The following is a 14,025-nucleotide window of genomic DNA, read 5'->3' on the forward strand; positions in this document are numbered from 1 at the left end:
GAAATATCTCCCAGCAGTTTATGGGCAGTGTTCATATTAGTCAAATGAGACTTTTTACATCAAATTATCCCTACATGATGAGAGTCATGGCAAAAGAGCCCTTCTGAACAAGGATATTGGGAGACACTTTGCTTTGTAAGTTCTGTGATTTCTGGGAGCAGTTAAAACAAATGTTATTTCCATGTAATTGAAGTTGTATTGTTAAAATACCAGTTAAAATGACTGGCTACTGGCAGAAGAGCTAGACTGAAACAGATCTTTGAGCTGGCTAATAATACTTCTCAAGTATTTATTCAGTTTTGTAGAACATCATGCACCCCTGCAATGAAATCTGTGCTGCACGAGTTCTGCTAACAACAGCTGCTCTACAGCCAGGCTGGCTGTGCTTTCATGAGCTGTAGCTCTAAAAATGCCTGCAGTGTCCATACACTGTCAGACACACTGGGGAGTTGTTGGGCAGTATCTCCATTATTGAATGGTTAAAGTAGTTGTAGTTCAGGTGGACTAGCCATTGATTTTGATGCATAGGACAGCAATGCAAGTTTGCGATGGAAATCTTCTTTTCTGAGCCTAGATGGTGATTTTAGGGAAGATTGTATCTTTTAAGCCCTAGATATTTTATTACTTCTTGCTAGCTCTCAATAGGGATCGTGGCAGCTGATAAACGATTCACTCAAGTGTAGGATCTAAAATATCTTGTTTTACCTCCTTTATCCTCCCACTATTGTTTCCTGAAAACAAACATTTTGAAATCATTATTGAATCCACAGCCTATTTGTAGATGTTTGCCTGAGGAATTAGTGCTGTGGAGGAGGTTTGGGTTAGTGTCCATGTAGGCTGAAATCTTCTGTCTCTGATTTGGATGCACTGTGGTCAAGTCAGTTTTGTGATTTGTGAAATTCTAGAAGGGTAGAGTGGAAATCTCCTCCTGCCCCTGCATCACACTCTCAGTTCTGCAAGTGCAGCTGTGTGTGCAGCTATCTGGCCAGCTTGACTGGGGAACTGATGCAGGGTTAAAAACAAGCCTGCAAAAGAAAGTGGGTTTGTTAGGTAGAATTTTTTGATAACAAAGGACCAGAAGAACCACTCAGGAATCTCCTTTATTGCCCTCTTTGAACCAGGTTATGTAGTTCTTGGGCTACCCAGGGCCCCACAGTTCACATTACCAGATGCTTTGGACAATGTCTCAGTCCTAAATGAAAGATGAAAACAGATACCTTTTCAACACAGAAGTGGCAGCTGGAAGTACTTAAAGGGTAGATATTGGCAACTACAAATGAGCTGAAATGGAAGCTAAGTGGATTCTTGTATGTCTAACAGACAAATAGCATTCTTGTACAAAGTGAGTTGTCTTTCCTGGCAGTAAGGCACTCAGACTTGTTTCTTGACTGAGTAACAGATGCTGTCCCTCTTCTCTATGCTCTGTAAGATAGCAACATTTAGTATTTGGAGGGAAGTTACCTGCAAAAAAAAGGTTGTGCCAATTCAAAGTGTGGACAAGAGAACAAATATTTTTCATCTTGCAGCAGTTTTTGAGTTAACTGGTTTTAATTGTAAGATTAAATAGTTTAGCCAGAGGCTAAACTTTGCAGATCATTAAATGTAAATACTTTTTTTCCAAATGGCCATCAGTTCCTCTCTTTAAAGAAACTACTTACAGTTGCCTACTCCTATGATATTCCTAGTGAGATTTCACTTTTCTTCTAAATCGTGGTATTCATTCACTTTCTGTCAAGGTATTAGTAGGCATGGTAACCAACTGTCAGTGAGAACCTTGTCCAGTCCCAGGAGTAACAGGAGCCAACAAAAAGGAACATTTTTCTTTCATTCCTTTCCTATGGTTCTCTGATAGTTTGCCACAAAAAGCAGATTATTTTGACAGAACCAGATTAGGGAGTGTCTCCATGTGTAGTCAGACTGCAGATCTGAGAGGCCTGGCAGCTTTGGTGGTGTGAAGGAGTTCATCCCTTGATACAGACCAGCTGCACAACTCTGACCATGTCCCCAGATTCAGTAATGCTCCATCTCAGATCAAGGCAGGGGAGATGGAAACTCTGTTCTGAGAGTCCCTTGTGATACAGAGGCCAAATAAATGTTCAGCTTATGGGTCTGTGTGATTTCTGAATGATAAACTTGAAGTTCTGGTTGCTCTAGACATGCAGATGAGTCTGATCCCTTGCTTTACTTGACTGTGAATGAAGCCAACGTTTGTTTGCAGAGAAATCCTCTGTACTGAACTGGTCCCAAAGAGCATAAGGGATAGAAAAAGCAAGGGGAAGGGAAATATCCAGGGGAGAGAACTGAACAAAAGCTGTCTCAGGATCCACAGTAACCTTTTTTCACTACTCTTTGATGCTGCTCCTGAGAATTTATTATTTTCTAAATGAATGAGGTGATGACATCTTGAACAATATGTCTTCCTGAGGAGTCCAGGTATTTCTCACAGCTGCTGGGATAGGTGACAGACAAACTACACAGTTATTTGTGAGCTCTGTAACATATATCTAGGAAAGCATATAAACTTTTGGGACATTATTCACACTTGAAGGCAGATTGGCAAAAATAATACAGTTGGCTCCAGTCTCCACGTTCCTACCACATGTATATAAGCCTAGATAAGATAGAAGCTCTTTTAAAGGGATTTATGCATTTGAGTTTTCTTCTGACTTCTGGCTCCAGATTTTTGTCTATAGATTAAAAAAAACACAAGCAAGAAGGATTACCAAGAGTTTTTTCTGAAGGAAAAGATTTGGGAGGGGAGGAGCAAAACAAAAATGTTCCTCTGTTCCCTAAAACAAAAGCATATTCTTTGGAATCTCTCTATAGAGTTCTAAATAGGGAGCATATACCCTGGTCAGTATGTGAAAGGTACTTAGTCCAGTCCCACTGCCCTTCAGAAAATATACCAGGCCCTGGGAGAATCACTGGGGAAGCAGATATGACCTGTAAACAGAATAAGTGTTAGGGATTACCTCCTACCTCATGGAAAAACAAGTACTCTATTATACAGAGTAATAACTCAGCCCTCTATTCATAAAAGTGGGGAGTGAGCAGCTGCCTAACAGCTCTTTTTTGTGTGTTACAGAGCCTTTAAAATTTGGTCTATGAATTTTTACATACAAATACCTATATTGTGTATCTGGTTTGGGGACAGCAAACGTACTGCATCTTGGAAGTTTGTACATTTATGTGGGGTTATAAAATAGTCTGCATATTTGAATTTTTAATTTTCCAATAAACTGCAAGAGTCAGTAACAACAAGCTGGTTCATACAAAAGCAGTGTGAAACTGCAACCTTATCCAGGGTGGGAGAGAGAAGGAGAGACCGTGGAGGGCTGTGTGTGACCCTTTTAAAGTAGGAATCTCCTCAGTCCTAATAGTGCAAGTCTGATTTATAGTGGATCAGGAAGCTTTTGCAGGTTAAAACCTGTACTCTCCACATCACTGCTACTCCTCTCCAAAGAGTTCATTGGGGGCAACAAGGCAGAAAGAAAAGGAAGAACAAGGAGCCTGGAGACAAGGATGGTTTAAGACAGAACTGCTGGCAAAAGCAGCATTTATCAGACTGTGTCCTGTAGATGCCTTTGTTGATGTGGGTGTCTGTGAGATTAGAAATATTAAAGACTTCCCAGCAGAGCTAGTCCAAGGAAATATAAACTAAACCCATTTGTTTCAAGATAAAAAACCTCCTGATCTATCAAAAGGGAGAATTGCCATTATGGAAGAGATGTGATTTCTTCAGCTGCACCTGGTGAGGCAGAGCACACAGAATTTACATGCACACCATTGCCCTTCCCTGCACATATGTGTATTTGTCATATAAAACTTTTGGTAGAAAAATTTCAACAAGTTGAAGTAATTTAAAATTTCAAGTTTCATTTTCTTGACTACTATTAGAGGCTACATCCAGCTGACTTAAAATGAAAAAAATATAAGTTTCTAAGTCATTTTGGAAATGAAATGTAGTTTTTTGGAGGTCATTTAATGATGGTCGACTACTTATTCCATTTGTTGCTAAGACTCAGTCCTACTGCTGTGTATGGTCAAGCTTCATCTCTAGGCACTGTAATAAGAACTTGGTGGGTGTCAGAGTTACAGTTCAAGTCAGCTGAGAGGCGCCTTTGATTTTGTGCCATGAAACTAAAAATCAGAACAAAAGTTCGATTTCCAGTTGAATATATGGGGACTTTTTAATCTTGTAAAATGAAAACAATTCTCTGTTCTTTATCTGCATGCAACTCTTCAGTTAAGGAAAATTTTACATTGCTATCCTATTGTCTCTCCTCTCACAAGAGGCAAAGTGAGTTTACGTAGGATGAAAGTCTCACCATAATCTTCTATTTTTAGAACTGAACTTTTTCCCCACAACTCCTGAAGACAAAACACCATGTGTGAGGTTGACTATTCTCATCATATTCCAGCTGAGAACAGAAATAAAAGAGCCAACATCACAAATAAGCCTTTTTCTCACAAGACTTACAGCACATTTTTTCTGATAGAAAGCATTCAGATGAATTTCCAAATTCTTAGATGTTTATCTAAACTATACCCACATTTTTTAACCTTTTGTAGCTTTCCTTATATCTGAGACTAAAAAATACATTCATCAGGGCCATGGCTTAGAAAAACAATCATCCCTAGAGGATAAATTGTTTGTTTTCAGAGTTACTGCTATGAATTGTGAGGAGGGAAAAAGTTGATTAATTTCTCTCTAAGTGTCTTTTGTCTAAGATTCTCTCCTATTTGAACTAAGCTTTAGCCTGTTTTTCTTGATTTACTATTTCATATACATCTTTCTGACAATGATCCTTTAAAGTGATTATCCTTTGCTTTACTGCATGCAAAATGTCTTTAAAACAATGGATAAAATGAGGGAATTCTTTAACAAACAATTCAATAGCCCTGTATTTATCACTTCCAACAAGCCTCATTATTTACTCTTCAGATTAATTTTCTCCAAGTTTCACTACTGATCAGCCTCATCACAGCTTTTCTTCTAAAGTCACTGTACAGCAGAGTGTTCCCAGCATTTATCCTGGGATACCATCTGTTCATCCTCCCTATGTTCATTCAGTGGGTTTTTCCTGCTCGTTCAGGGGTTTTTCCTGCTGTGGGGCTCATGGCTGACTCAGGGCTGGAGCATTTCTCTGGGGCTGCTGTGGGCATGGCCAGTGAGCAGGCTGCTCCTGTGGTTTTGTCTCATGACAGCAGCCCTTGGCAGCAGCACTAACTTTAGCCATCCTTGCTCTGTTCCTGCTGCACCACTGGCCCTGCTGACACAGCTCTTTGTGGGGGTGTCAGCAGGGGAACTCGGCCAGCCCTGACAATCCTCCCCTCTCCCCAAATACAGCCCAGAGCTGGGCCAGTTCCCTTGGTCTGGCTCACGGGGTGGTCTCACACATGGTCCTGCTGAGGCAGCTGAGCAGATGGGATGCTTGCAGGGCACAGAGGGAAGGAGCAGACCATTACACTGGCATTGCCTAACACCATATTCTTATAAGCCTCAGAGTACAAACAGATGAAAATATTAAATTTATTTCCTAATACTTGTAGTTATAACTCCAGTCTAATGGCTAGGTTGCTGATTTTAAGGGAGTAGATTTTGAGACTTAGGTGTTATAACTTGTCATGTAGCCTAAATTAATTAATTTATTCTAATTGATTAAAACATTGTTAGAGAAAAATCCATAGTTAATACACCCCAGTTGGCATTAACGGCAGTCTAAGTAACTGGTATGGATCAAAGCATTGCTTCTTTTGCTAATTATTCTTTAATTGCAAGGCTAATACCATCTTTGGCTTGTTATCTGGCACAGTAAAGATACATGTTTAAAACAGCAACAAAGGTCCTGCAAATGGGGTCAGGTCTGGCTCTGTTCCCTGGACTAGAGTGTGCTCTGGCATTCAGTCAAATTGAACCAATTCCAGTGATTTCTGTACTGTACCTGACTTGGGCTGGCTTTTCCTGCAAGTCTTGTAGGTCAGAAACCTGTGATTATGCCTTTGCTGCCCTGCATTCATTCTCCATATATTGTTCTTTGATCAAACCTTCAGAAATCCCATGGTTTAAAAGCTTTTTTTGTTTCTCTCCTCACTCTCTGCAGTTTGACACAAGGTAAGCAATTGACAATTTCTGTTGAAGCAACAGGTTCATCCTTATTAGTACCTTATTGTTGAAACGGGATGTGTTCAGTTGATACAAATTGCTCTTTTTGTTTTAATTTTATGGAGAAGGTGTGGAGACACAACAATAGAGGAACAGGAAAAGGTTACATGCAAAGCCCTGTCTTTGACATGTTTGTTGTGGCCTCATTGCAAAATTGGTGCATAATGAGAGAGCTCTGGTACACACCCATCAAATACCTCAGAGAGTTGGCTCTGAGGCACAGGCAGGTGGGCTGTTGGTGAAGAAAACTGAGGTGATAAAGGTATGATAGATAGAGGTTCCATCCTGATTTTCACAGGGAAAAACCTTCAGTTTAAGCTGTGTGGGCAATGTGGCTTATTTAAATAGTGACTGCAAGTGAGTGTCACTGAGTGAGCTGGGGGTGCCTGGCAGAGGTCACCCCTTCCCTGAGCCATCCCACCAGGACATGCGTCCCCAGCCCGGGAGGGAACAGCACGGGTTGAGCTGAGTTGAGCTGAAAAACCTGCTTCCAAAGAAAATTACTCCATTCCCACCTTGTTCTGCCCCAGGCAGAAAATTACCACAGCAAAAGTGAGTGAGACATTTCCATCTGGTTGAGTGAGTTTAGGCAGCTCTCATACAGGAGGGTCACAGGGAAGGAAGTGTGTGGAAACCCCCTTTCCACACAGGGAAATGTCCAACTGGAGCAGCCATCCCACTGCACCTCTGCTGTGCTGCTTCCAGCAAACCACTTGTAACAAGTCATGCTGGGCCATTTGTGACTTCTCTGCTGAAAGATGTTACTGTTCCCATGGTGGAAGTCTCACGTTTGGTGAAGTTTCATCTGTTTAATTTACTGCCTGTCCAAAGGTAATTACAGCTCATGTCACTGTGGGCTCCCAGCAGGGTGGTTAACCTCAGAACACTGAGGGTCCCAGGGCTTCTCTGGGACCTTCTCTCAAACCAGCCTGAAGCTGAGCTGGCTGAGCTCCCTCCCTGCTGCCACTCACGCTGCTGGATAATGAGCCAGTTCAGGGAACTGAGACAAAAATTGCTTTCTTTGGAGCAGGAGCCTCAAGCTGGCTGAGCTCCCTGAGCTGCCTCAGCGCAGCGCTCACATCAGCACAAATCACCAGCAGCGCAGGAGGGTGGGGGCCAGGCTGTGGCAACTGTAAATTAGGTTGGCTCAAGGTGTTAGAGAAAAACACCCTGAATGGAAGCAGAAAAAATAGAAAAACTTCCCTTCCAGAATACTGTTTTTCTTGAGCAATTGAGCCACTACTGAGAAATGCAAGGATATAATGTACAAAGGAATTTAAATCCTGTGTAATTCTAATTAAATTTTTAATTTTGTGTCATATTTGGGCCGGTTAAATTATAAATATTGAAGTAGATTTCCCAAAAAAGGGATTATTTCCACCCCTTCCCTTTTGTTTAAATACCTGTCATTCTGGTGATATTATGGGTTAATTAGTTTATTTTCTGAAATGTATTTCTGGAATATTTCCCCTTTAACTACTTCAACCCATAACCTCATGTTCTGAGAGTTACTTAACCTTTGGTCTTGTACAGTTTACTGGAAACCATTCCTTTCCTTTTAGGATTTCTTATTTGTGATTCCCTTAGCAATATAAACCACATATAGCTACTATTTCCTAACATGAAGCCTCACACAGACAATTGATGTTACAGTTAATTAACAGAAGAGTTTTAGATATTTCACAAAGTTGTTGACACCAGAAATGCTGTACATTAATAGCAAATGCTTGACATCATTTACTGTAAGAAGAGATTGTAATCTCAGATTAAAAGCATATTAAAAAGTAGATCAAATTTATTTTCCAACTAAAGGACTACTATAGGAAAGAGTTAACATTGCTTGGATATCCTATGTGTAGTTCTATGCCTTAAAAAGTTTGGATTTCTTTCAAGTTCTGCTCCAACATTTATTGGCTTACAAATATTTTCTACACTAATTTTAAAGCTTAATTTTAAACTCTTACAATCAATTTTATTACAGCCTCAATATTATTTGTCAGGGAATCCCCAATGAGAAAAACTCCAAGAAATCCAGTAAGACTATTTTTAATACTCTGAAGATGTATAAATACCAATGTGGAAACTATTTTTAGTTTGATCTTTTGTCTGATTCACTGGTCTGTACCAATTGTTTTGAACCAAGCACAGTGAGAGCCTGGTAGCCAGTTGGACTGGGTTTACAACTTTGGAAGCTGCTTAGACAAATAAGTTTCAAGTACTGTCTTGACTGGAAAAGATTCATTTTCAGTTTATGGTCATACTGTAGCAGACATACCCCTCCCTTTGTAAAAATAAATACAAAACTGCATTCTGTGATATAGATCTTTAATACATTGGCTGGTTTTGGAAGGCGCTACTGTAAAAAAATTTAAAGCATAAAATATAGTTTTTCTTAACACATATAAAATTTGGAGCAAGCAATGTCCCATTTGGTGCCTCTGGTGCTTTAGAAGGCTTTTCCTTTTAATGTTTCTTGAACAACTGTATAAACCCAGGGGATTAGAGTCTGCTGCAGGAGAGCACCAAGAAGGGCAGCTGTTGTTCTCTTGAGCATTTTTTTGCTGAGCCATCAGGACAGCTTAATGCTACTACATGTTAAAAAAGTCATGCATTATAGTGATTGTGGGGACAGCCAGTCCTGCTGAGTCCCTGCCCAGCTGAAACCACTCCATGGCTGATTGATTGTTTCTTCTTTTTTAATTGTGCAAAACTGGAGAAGATGTGTATGTTGGAGTTATAATGGAAAGCTAAGTGGCAGATTCCAGAGACCTTTTCTTATCTGAATATATTTAGTTCAGCAAAAGGGTTTATTAAGGTAATGCAAAAATTGCCATAAAACTACTTACTAACATCTCCCTGTCTATATTTTACCCATCTTCATGGAGATGACCAGTTTCCATTATCTTATATTCTTTGCCTCCCAAATGTTACTACCTGGATGTAACTACTATTATGATATTTTAGCCTAACAATCACAGAAACCAGAAGTAAATGACAAAACTAAAGAGTAGTCTGAACACTGAGCAATTTTCTGATGATATATTTTGCAGTTGTTGTCTGCTTTCTGATTAATCAACAGATTGTGGACCTCGGTGTAAAGAAATTATTTATAAAAAAAGGCAGACTGAATAAAAATAAAACTGAATAGTTAATTGTTTTTCCCAGGAGCCAGTGCAACCTTGAATGCTTTAAATGTTAACTAGCCAACATTGTAAATGATAAAGGCACATGACATTTTGTAATAATCATATTTTCAGTCTGTCAAAGTCAAGCAATTATAATGCTCAAAAAATATTATGCAATGAAGTATATGAGAAAAAAGATTTTTGAGCACTCTAAAGTATGTATCATTTTAGAATGGATATATTTTGTATTTTAACATTAATCACTCTTAATGTCATGGATTATAGATTTGTTTTATACAAATTTCATTTTTTAATGGGAAGGTAATCTATTTAAGTTTGATACAGACCTCACAGAATTATTTACCAATCAAATAACATCATAATGTTGAATTTAACAAGTTTAGCCTTTTCTCTTACTGTTTTTCTCAATGGGAAAATATTTGTAGCTTATTGGTGTTATTTCTTCTTAATGTATAGGAGCACCAGACCCTGGTCTCCAAAGGAGTAAGCAGTAGGTCATTTTATTTTGTACTTGTAGACAGATGATTTGTGCATATTCACAGGCATCTGTGGCCTTTTTGATAATGAAAGCAAAAGGACTGATCATATGATTTGGTTTTGCTCGATGATTAAGTGACCTGAACCCTTTCAATAAGATTTCTAGTTTGAATACATGTTAAAAATCCATTTTATGTGAGCATTCATTTAAACTCTGTTGTTTTGTTCAATATAAATTACCAGCCAAACCATTCTTTGCATACATATCTGATGAATACATATATAGTATCTGCAAATACAGCAAAACTAAATTAATTTTAATGGGTGAACCTTTACTGAGTAATATTCTTCCAGAGCTAATTTGGATCACTTTATTAATTGAATAGCTCATTCTCCAGCTAGGAAAAATACTGAGATAGTATTTAATCAGTTATTCCTTTCTGTGTTTTGTCTTTTCTACTTTCCATAAATGTTTAATATACAGCAGTACCTTTATCCCAATCCACTCAATATATAAGGAGCTAGAGGATGCGGCTAAGTCTATTCTTGGGAAGGGGTTAGGGTAGAAAGATAAGGATCAGGACCAGCAGCATATCAGATGACTGGCTGTAATGAGGATTGATTCTGTGACCAAATCAAATAGTTAAAGCTCCCAGCCCTTGCTCTGTCAAAGAAGAACCAACCCTCTTACACTCTGCAATCTGGACATCCAGCCAGGCGGAAACTCAATCAACTAAAAAATGGAGAGGCAAGGGCAGCTAATGAAAACCCCCACCTCTACTCCAATGCAAAGGCAAAAATAAAGGTAAACCACCTGGCTGGCCTGTTTGACTTCAGACTGGGATGGATTACAGCAAAAAAGACACACAAGCACCTGCAACAGCTGGGGGACGGCAGCCGTGTTCCACGTTACCTCTCAGCTGAAACCTGTTGTGCCCAAATTAGGATGTTGAGTCAGAAAGCTCATTAGGTACAGACTGAGCAAGGGGTGAGCAGATGGGCTCTAAGGACTGCACAATGGATCCACAGAGGAAAGGTGGAAGTCTGAGATTCAACCTGCCAGGGAGCCTTTCAAGTTTTCCGCCCCACTGGAACCTATTGTTTCATGTTGGCTTAGCCTGACCGAGTCAAGGACACCAGAGAGGTTTGCACAAGGCTGACAGTCCTGCTCACCCAAGAGTGAGCCCATTAGGCTTCCTATGGAAACCTGGGAACAGGCACATCAAGAAAAGTTTAGTAATACATTTATTCTAGTTGCTTATTCTGAATTATGGTAAAAAGCTGTAATGAGGGAAAATACCATTTTTTCTGCTCCTGAAGATAATTAAAATACGGATGAAGAAACATTGATTTATGGATAAGAAAAGTCTATGTATCATTTATGAAATGACAGTATATAAGGAGGGATGACTTGAGCACAAATGATTGTGGTTATACCTAAGCTAATCAAAGGATATCAAATGTATATATGAAATGCAGAAAAACCATTGCACCTTCAACTGTGTGTGCATTACACTTGAACAAAACAGAACCATTCCACAGAAGGACCATAGTATTTATAGATCCTAGGCCAAATAGCTAAAGGGTCTGGGACTCACATTCCATTTTGCTACTACAGTTGGGTGATGCTTCTCCTTGTCCAGTACAAAGAGAAATACCAGCCCAAATCATCTGGCCAGGCTGCTTAAATTTTCAAATGGAGTGTATAAGAAGTATTCCAGACTTGAGAGTCCTTACTCAGATGCATGTGCAATCTAAGTAAAAAGAGGAACATGAATTGTATTACCCTCACCTTAGAGAGAAACAAAGACAATGTTTTTTGTCTATGTAAATAGCAAGTTACTTGTGCCCTTCTGAAGTCTGAAAATTAGACTGCACAAAAAGGGAAGCTTGGAACAGAGCCCATATTTTCTATATCCCAGTACTGTACAAGAGGACTGTCTGCTGGCTAGTGAACATTCAAAAATGAAAGTTAAAATATGGAAAAGTAAGTAAAAAGCCATCTTAGTCTTTTTTTTCAAGCCTAAGAGCTTTTAAAAAACCTCATCTGAGTTTCCACAAATATTTATCTTATGCAAACATCACTGTGCATTAAAGGAGTTTGTTCTTGTTCTGGTAGCAATCTCGGTTGTCATCTGATTTCACTCACAAACCACTTTAGGCTTTGTAATAAGACTCTAAGGTATCTGTAAAAGCAATCATTTCAGAAGCAAGTACTTGTGCCTGGAGTGTCCTTATATACTGGTATCAGTAATAATGCAGCTGGTAATTTTACTTTGCTTTCACTCTATGATCTGAGAGCAAAGTCTGTGAGGAGAGCCATGCAGTTCAGTGCCAGATTTCTGGACCCTTTTAGTCTTTTCAACATGTGTGATGGTGACCTCCAAATGGGAGGCTTGCAACCTGCTCTGTAAAACTCTAGAAATATAAAAAGCAGCAAACTTTATGAAGTAATGTCTGCTTTACATGGCATGTTAAACAAACAATAAAGCAAAGCAATGATTGTTTAATGTAAAAGTATATTGAGGAGAAATATATTAAAGTGTATTTAATATGACTGCAGTAGGTTTAGGAGAGCGATGAAATTTCTTGGGGAAAACTGTAAAATGGTTAAATGAGACTGTGACCTCATTAAGTTTTTATGTGGGTATGTTTTTGTCAACACACGCCTTGTCGGCAATCTTTTTTTTTAACTTTGTAATCTTGCTATTACAAATGCCCCATTGATCAAACAGCAAGCTCAAGATCTAGATAGAAGTGTTGTAGCCAAGTCCTGACATAGGAAAACTTAAAAGGCTGAGTGCAGATTTTCACTGAAAATCTATCAAAGTTCAGTCAAATTACTGTCTTGTACTCTGTTTTTTGCTACTGTGTATTCTAATGCCTGAATTAGCACAACTCCTAATTTTGCTAGAAAACTTTCCAATGCTCTGCAATCTACTTTTGTTTTTGTTTTGCTTTTAATTCCCCAACGGCAGAAGTTTCATATTTCACCCAGGCACTGGTAATTAGCCAAGGAAATTATTTTAAATGCCAGATGTCACATATTAAATATAAATAACCTATGACCTTGTGTGCAGAATGCAAGCCTATTTCCTATATGACTGCTGAATTTAATCTTCTTCAGCATAGGCTCTGTACTGAAATACTATCTTCCTCCTGCAGAGCACCATTCTGCTTGCTTAAACAATGGATGTGCCTTGTTAGCTGGAAGAGACACGAAGGCTATGATAATTTTGTTTGTATGCCATTTGCAAATGAATTTAAGGGTAGTAAGTGTACACATTGAGCAAAAAATGTCCCTTGTTGTACTCATGCTTTCTTCAATAGCAGTTGTAAAAGGCATAACCATAGCTGCAGTCAAGGAACACTATCTGCTCAATCCAGGAGTCTCTCTCTGTGCTTTCTCATCTGCCCTTTCTGTGCCACGCTGGTGTGTGGGGCTTTTAAACAGGTCCAGATTCAACCACAAATGGGAATGAGATCAAGCACAAGAAATGCAACCTTCTGTGTTATATTCCTAATTCGAGGCTGTTTGGTTGGTTGAATCATGCAGAACGAATGCCTGACCATGCGTCTTGCAAAGCCTATTCTGGCTACAGTTGCACAGCTGGCTTTGATTTGCTGCCCATAGGAAGGGGGGAGGAATCCCTATTACTCCAACACAAATACAGATCTGGGATGTGGCTGCAGATCCAGAATTCCTAGCTATCCAGCATCGGATGATGTGTGGAAAATAAAACACAGCACAATGTAGCCCTCAGGTTTTTGGAGCCGAAAGTCACAACACGCCTAAAAAATAGCCACAGCCTGGAAAGGATTCAAATACCACAGGAAGCACGTTCCTTCCTTCTCCAGTCACATGCAATAACTCCAGCTCCTGACCAGATCAAGGTGTATCCCCATCTGGATGCAATAACACAGCCTAGAAGCAACAAGGACAGAAACCACCTATGCATATTAAATAAATGAATAAATAAAGGAAACTTCTCCTCACAAAACCACAAGTGAAATAAAGTTGCCCTTGTTACTGCCACTGTTTCATTTCTCAGTAGCCAACAAAAGCCAAATCAGCCATCCATGCCCTGGATCTCAAGCACAGAGGTTGACATAATTCTCTGGAAATTGATGTGAGCTCACTCACGTCAGATGTTTTACCAACTCCCTCCCAGCCACACCCCAATTGCTCTTCAGCTGTGTAGAAGAGGTTTGAAGGTGTATTTCTCTTTAGTTTCA

The sequence above is a fragment of the Melospiza georgiana genome, chromosome 14, assembly GCF_028018845.1.
Source record: "Melospiza georgiana isolate bMelGeo1 chromosome 14, bMelGeo1.pri, whole genome shotgun sequence".
Lineage (NCBI taxonomy): Eukaryota > Metazoa > Chordata > Aves > Passeriformes > Passerellidae > Melospiza > Melospiza georgiana.